This window comes from Dermacentor silvarum, chromosome 8 (genome assembly GCF_013339745.2).
Source record: "Dermacentor silvarum isolate Dsil-2018 chromosome 8, BIME_Dsil_1.4, whole genome shotgun sequence".
NCBI classification, from domain to species: Eukaryota; Metazoa; Arthropoda; class Arachnida; order Ixodida; family Ixodidae; genus Dermacentor; species Dermacentor silvarum.
The window spans coordinates 161,533,638-161,541,257 of NC_051161.1; the positions used below are offsets into that span (position 1 = coordinate 161,533,638).

Here is a 7,620-nt window from a genome sequence, read left to right on the forward strand (position 1 = left end):
CTAGTGCCGTCCAGTATCGCCTGGGCCGCCTGGCCACGTCGGAACTCCGAGGAACTTGTTGACGTACGAGACGTCAAACCAGCGTCTGCAACGAAGCTCACGGTAGTTCACCTCAAGTTAGCTCAACCTGCTTGAGGGAAGTCGTCAGATCTAGACTCCCGGGAAACCCAGCTCAGCAATTCGCATCCACCTCGACAAGATCGGACCGCCAGCATTCTTCGGGAAAGCTTTGTGCACCGACTTCACGGTTTATGGACTTGCTGCTGCTGCCCGGCCATGCGTATGACATCATTTGTTTTCTTTTGAACTTTGATTGCTCTTGAACTTTGTTTTAGTGAAAACTATTAAGTGTATTCTTGTGTATTTGATCCTCGCACTGTTTCATTTTGATATCTACTGTTAATTGTTCGTATTTATTTGTCTTCATCCTTTTGTTCTATTACGTTCAGGTGTGTTAGTCTGTCTTGTGTCTTTTTTATGGTATTTTATTAATTTGTGTATATTTATCAGCCGATAAATATCTTGTTTTTTGTTTACTCCCGACTCTGACTCTTTTCACTGTGCTCGCTTGCGTACGGAACGACCAACCAGCTTGTCTACCCCGTCGATCGACTTCGCGCCGACGACAAATCGGGGACAGCTGTGACAGACTTACATCGTCGCGATGGCCCGCAGAACGCCTTCAACCAACCACATACCATGGCGTCATCGTGGGACGATCATCACGAATACAAGGAGCCTAGTGGAAGGTTTCATGATGTGCGTGAGGCACCTATGTGCTTCCAGTGCGGTGTCCGTGGACACGTGGCTCGATTCTGCCCTGAGCGCCGTCGCGGACAACCACGGTTTTACGAGAATCCGCCGGTGTCTCCTCGACGGAACAATCCGCCCGGTAGTGCTCGCTGGACAAGGGACACGTACTTCGGAAACAGTTTCCAACAGAACTCCCGTGGTGACACGTTCATGGGCAACAACTACCGACAGAACACCCGCAGCGACTCGCCCGCCTCCGTACGAAGCTTGACGCCCCCAACTGCACGCCGGCGCCGTTCTCCATCGCCTGGTCGCCGTGTCACTTCCCCACCGCCGGGAAACTAGGTGGTGCGGCCGATGGAGGTGAGGTCGCCGAACATTTGTCACAACACACACGCATGCCTCCACCAGTTTCGATGATGCAGAACAAGGTTCACGTCCTCGTAGACGGATTTCTGACGATGGCTTTGATAGACACTGGAGCAGCTGTTTCGGTTATGAGTTTAAATTTTAAATCACGGCTAGGACCCAAAGTGATGTTTGCTGGGACAACTGTGCCACATTCCGTGCAGTGAGTGGGGAGTCGCTGTACCCTGTCGGGATGTGTGTTGCGAGTGTAGCTTTAGGCCACAGGGTGTTCAAGGTGAAATTTGCTGTTCTGGCTAGCTCCACGCACGACGTAATCTTGGGGATCGATTTTCTACGAGAGTGCGGCGCCACTGTAGATTGCGGCGCTGGTGAAATTTTGTTATCCGCTTTTACTGAGGGGTCTCCGCTCTGTCATGGAACCCTCGCCGTCACTGACGATATTTGCTTGCCGCCCCAGTCGATAAAGAGAGTGCCCGTTGATACCCCTGCTGTAGACGCTGGAACGTTTGATGTCCTTGTGGAGCCGGTCCCCCTCAACTGCGTCAAGAAAAATGTGCTCGTGCCGCGTTGCGCAATTTTGATTACCGATGGGCTGATCCTCATTATGGGTGCTGAATTGTTCTAGTGAGCCTGTCGTGCTACCCAGTAGAATGCCGCTTGCCCTCTTCGAACAAAATGCGAGCAGTTGTTGTATTGTAGCTTTAAGCAACGAAACAGTAGACCACGTGGCTGTCACTCACCCTACAGAGGACAAGTTTCTGGGTATGGTGAGCAAGTCGTTGCCGTCAGAGAAGCGCCGAGCCTTGGTCCACGTCCTGGCCAAGCATGCCGCAGTCTTTGATTTTGCGCAGAGCGAGGAACAATTTAATGTGCCAGTCACGTACTCGTCACGTGATTGACACGGGATCCGCTCATCCTATCCGGCAGAAACCGTACCGTGTCTCACCTACAGAGCGCAAAATAATTGCTCAACAGGTGGAAGAAATGCTCAAGAAGAAGGTCATTCAGAAGTCATGCAGCCCTTGGGCTGCACCTGTGATCCTTGTAAGGAAGAAAGACGGTTCTTGGAGATTCTGTGTGGATTACCGACGTCTCAACTCTATCAACAAAAAGGATGTATACCCGCTTCCCAGGATTTATGACGTAATTGACTGCTTGCATTCTGCCTCGTACTTCTCCTCCGTGGATCTAAGGTCCGGTTATTGGCAAATTGCCATGCATTCGGATGATAACGAGAAAACGGCCTTTGTAACCCCAGATGGTCTGTTTGAATTCAATGTAATGCCGTTTGGCTTGTGTAACGCCCCAGCCACGTTTTAGCGCTTCATGGATACTATTCTGCGTGGACTGAAGTGGGAAATTTGTCTATGTTATCTTGATGACGTTGTAATTTTTGGCTGTACATTTGACGAGCACAATCGCCGTCTTGACATCGTTCTTACATCTCTTGAGAGAGCTTCGCTCACCTTGAATTCTAAGAAGTGTCACTTCGGCAACCGTGAGACTCTGGTTCTTGGTCATCTTGTCGACAAGCACGACGTTCGGCCTGATCCTCAAAAGGTCGCTGCAGTTAGCAGCTTCAAACAACCGCAGTCACTACGAGAGTTGCGAAGTTCCTTGGGCTTGTGCTCGTACTTCCGTCGCTTCGTGCCTAAATTTGCCGACCTGGCTTACCCCCTGACATGTCTACTCAACAAGGACGTGCCTTTTCAGTGGTCAGCAGAATGCGAGTCATCGTTTAAGCAGCTCAAGTTTGTACTGACTTCAGGTCCCTTACTTCGCCACTATGACCCATCTGCTGCAACCGAACTTCACACCGACGCCAGTGGTATAGGCCTCGGGGCCGTCTTGGTTCAACGGCATGACACCATAGAACATGTGGTTGCCTATGCCAGTCGTTGTTTAAGTAAACCTGAGCGCAACTATACGGTGACGGAGCAAGAATGTCTCGCGGTCGTCTTCGCTGTCCACAAGTTTCGCCCGTATATCTACGGACGCCGATTCTCAATTGTCACCGACCATCACTCGTTATGTTGGCTCACCGGACTACGCGACCCATCCGGCCGTCTTGCTCGTTGGGCCATAAGATTACAAGAATATGACTTTGAAGTGTGTTACAAGAGCGGTCGTCGTCACGCTGACGCTGATTGTTTATCAAGGCTTCCCCTTTCGACGACCGAGTGTGACGCAGACAGTTTCGATGAATACCTAGCAGTTGTTGACCCTCTATTTCCTGACCTTACCACCTTTCGCACGGAGCAACGCAGCGACACCAGTCTGGCTCCTCTATTTATCTCCGAAGCAAATGGTCAACGCCGTTACGTTGTAAACGATGGCATTCTTTACAAGCAAAATTATTCTGGCAAGGGTGCCCGTTTGCTTCTAGTCGTGCCGACAAGCTTGCGACGTGATGTGCTCCAAGTAATGCACGATGACCCTACATCTGGACATATGGGATTTTCCAGGACGTTTCAGCGCACACAAGAACGTTTCTTCTGGCCAAAGATGCGCCAAAGTGTAGCAGCGTACGTTGCGAGCTGTGAACTGTGTCAACGCTACAAGCGCCCAACTAGCGGCCCTCCCGGACTTCTGCATCCCATCACGCCCCCTGCTTCACCGTTTGAGGTAGTTGGTGTTGACCTGCTCGGACCTCTGCCGCGATCAACGACAGGCAACCGGTGGATTATAGTATGCGTCGATCACCTGACACGCTATGCAGAAAGTGCGGCGATTCGTGCAGCAACTGCCGCTGAAGTTTCACACTTCATGCTCTCATTCGTCATTTTACGCCATGAATCCCCTCGTGTTATTATCAGTGATCGTGACCGGCAATTTGTTGCCGATGTGGTTGAAGAGCTTCTCCGGCTTTCTACGTCTCATTTTCGTCACGCCACCCCGTACCACCCACAGACTAACGGTTTAACTGAACGGACCAACAGAACTCTCATCAACATGCTTGCGATGTATGTTGATTCCGCTCACAAAACTTGGGACACTGTGTTGCCTTTCATAACTTTCGCCTACAATACCGCAAAACACGAGACCACCGGATACAGCCCATTTTATCTCCTATACGTCCGCCAACCGCGTACAGCTCTCGATTCTATCCTTCCGTTCTCCGAAACCGCCGAAACTTCTCTGGCCGAAACACTTTGCCGCGCAGAAGAGGCCCGGCGCATCGCCCGCCTTCGTACTTTTGCCTCCCAAGAACGCTCTAAAACCCGTTATGACGAGCGCCATCAGCACGTATCGTACGAGAAAGGCGATTTGGTGTGGCTATGGACGCCACTTCGGAAGCGTGGCCTATACCAAAAGTTCATGGCCCGTTACACCGGCCCCTTTGTCGTTATGTCACGTCTCAGTGATGTCACGTACGTGATTTGTTGATTTGTCGACTCTTGTCTACTGGCCGTCGCTCAAGCAAGACCAACGTCGTCCATGTCGCCCGTCTTAAACGTTGTCACCACCGGAACTCCAACCGACTCGCCCGGTGGGCATCGTCTGCAAAGGGGGGAATTGCTACGATACGGGAGGACGCTTGAAAGTGAAGGAAGACGACGTGAGTTCGGACTGTGACATCATCGGTCCCTCGGCCTCTCGTATCCATCATTTCCATTAAAAAACGCATCTCACCGTAACAATATATAAATAAACTGCAAGCACAACTGGTACATACACCGCTTGTGGCTGCAGAGCCATTTCAGCGACTGCGGCGCAATATTCGCACAAACGCCACATTATAGTTGTAACTCGCGAAGGTTCGCATTCATGCTGTTTTGCATTGGCACATTAAAAAAAAAAGAAAATCGCGCACTAAGTCGGCGCGCACCCATGCATGGCGAAGTATACAGCAGCGTACCTGCGGCGGAACCACAAAGCAAGATGTCTCTTCTTGGCGGGCGTGAAGAAAGTCATGCGAGCAAGTACACAGAATCCACGCCATTTAAACGTAATGCCTTTCTGGGACTCTAGAGCAGACATATTATTCGCATGCGTCACTGCGCGATTAAGTTTCGGGAAAACAATGCGACGTACCTGCAGCAGGTGAAGAAAACGTGGCGCAACGTGCTTCCAAATTAGCACCGTCAACGCAAATTCGCCGAGCCTTCAGAAATGGCGAGACTAGTGACGGATCGGGCGCCTGGCCGGCAGCTCCTTGCGGTATCTGCGCCGTTCAGCGCATGCACGGTTTCGCAGGTAGGCCGTAACGGCCGTAACATAAGGGTGCGCCGGCGCCTAGCATTCGTCGCAGCATCCACACACACTCAGCGGCGGGAAACGAGCGGCGCGCGCAGGCGCAGTAGGTTACGATGTGGCTCTCGCTCGAAAGGAGATGCGGCGTTGGCATGGTATACCGTGAGAATACCGTATGGCTTCAGAACGGCGCAACAAGGAAGACGAAAAGACGAAAGATCACACGAACACAAGCGCCGACTCACAACTAAAGTTTATTCCATATCACAGAGCAGATTATAGACGAGAAAACGATCGCCTGAAGGCGCTGCTGCGCTAGGGTGCCTTAGGGTGCCTCGATGCCCACGATGCCCAGCACCGCCGTCCAGGGTGGAGACAACCCCGCTGGCGCCGCCATATTGAGTCACACGAGCTGAGACTCGGCTACGCTTGCGTTCATAAATAGTGTTACTCGCGGCGCACTTCCAAGTGCTTTGCCTTGATGAGGATTTTTTTTATCGGTATCGCATCTGCACATCTTTATAACCAATAGCCGTTAACTCGTCGAAGGTCCAAGACGTAAATGTATGGCGCCGGGAACATGTCCCAAGTTGCCTTATTCAATGTACATTTAACGTGCCGTGTGTATGTTTGAAATACGCACAATTTTTTTTTTGCGCTTCGATGCTTGGTATATAAGGTTTGCGACCCCCTGTGTGTGGAAGTTTTTCTTTTTCGCTGTTGTATTTTGGTTTACACGTCACGCCTCCTTTACCGTAGCCAGCCACTCGCGCACGGCGGTTAGTTTCCCTTAAGTTGCGCGTGCTCTTCGCGTTCGTTGCAATTATTTGACGATATCTACGCGCAATATTGCTTTCTTTTTTTGCCCACGAAACTGTGTGCTGACAGGATTAAGCTGGTGTAAAAATAACTGCGATGTGAAAGTAAGGTTTAGTTAGTGCTGTAGAGAAACATGTAACGTAACTTGTCTGTGTCAATCTTGCGTAGTACACACAAGAAACCAAACGATGCACAAAATACATTTACTTACAATGTCTAGTACAATCAATCATGAAAGAGATATGTACATGAAAAATTATATGTACTGTGTGGCGCCTGAAGGTTATGTTGAAAGACGAGATAAAAAAAATTCGCAAGGTAGGCTCGACACACAATTCGGGATAGTGAGAGATTTTTAAAATTTATTCATTACATGGGGGGGGGGGGTTCAAGTGAGTACATCAACCTTATTACACACAATATAAATCGAAAACAAGTATGCAAACAAGAAAACGCAACCGCGGGTAATATTAATCAAGATATCCAGCCAGAGTACATCAGCTACCATCGAATACGTCGCATCAGCCAAACACATCGATGGCGAGTACAGAACATTTTATAAATAACCATTAGAACACTGATAACTACATTGAAAAAATAAACACCACTGCATACATATCGCGTACAAAAAACCGTAAATGAAACTAAGACAGTCAGATACAGATTAGCAATGTTTTTCACTTCGAAAATATAGTCCATGATGATGTAGGGCTGTTGACTTTAACAGACGGCGCCCATCCTGTCGATTTCCCTCGTACTGGTCCTCTTCAAAGTGTTTCTAAGTACAAGTAAAACAACAAAGGTGATTATTGATATGAAAAGTTGCCTTGTAAATACAGAGAACCCATTACAGTGCTTAAAAATAAATTTTCGCAGAAGTAATGCTGTATTACATCGCTTCACACGTTTCGAAGAAATGCACAGGCTACAACAGACACCATGCCAGAAAGCGCAGAAACATTTTGGTCCCATGATGCCCCTTAACTCTACTACACCTGGGCATACCGTGCACAGGCATTTAAAGACCGTCACAGTACCCACTACGATCGGGAATGAGCATGAATGACCATCGGCTTACGAGCACCACGCTACAAATATATTCGTCTAAAAAATCAGCTATATAACGTAACAACCTGAGATCCGCAAGATATCTGCTGAGAATAGAGAAAATCACAATGATTCGCTTGCCACGTACACAACAGCCGCTCTCCCCAGAAGAAGCACTGCGTTCTTTAGTCCCAAATAACCAGTAGTGAAAAAAGAAACTGAGGGAAAAAAGAAAAGAAACAAGAGACACACGATGTGTGTTTCCCATGAAAAAGTAAAATAGGTGGTTTACATGACGATTTGTAGCTAATGTAAGGCTATTTCGCGGCGAAGCATTTTAGTCAGTTCTTAAAATAAGGGTACTACTCGCATAGACTGCGCTGATCAAAACGGCAAAAGCCTATGCGACGCGCGCTCGCAAACCATAGGCTACTCAGC

At 49.1% G+C, this 7,620-nt stretch overlaps 1 long non-coding RNA gene across 1 annotated transcript in view; it reads right to left on the reverse strand.

The window, feature by feature from the left end:
- The window catches only part of LOC125947462 (uncharacterized), a 30,532-nt gene extending 25,248 nt beyond the window's left edge, over positions 1-5,284 (reverse strand). Inside the window, exon 1 of the long non-coding RNA XR_007468311.1 lies at positions 5,158-5,284. This is a non-coding gene — a long non-coding RNA (uncharacterized LOC125947462). The remainder of the gene's footprint in view (positions 1-5,157) is intronic.
- Between the last annotated feature and the right edge of the window lie 2,336 nt (positions 5,285-7,620).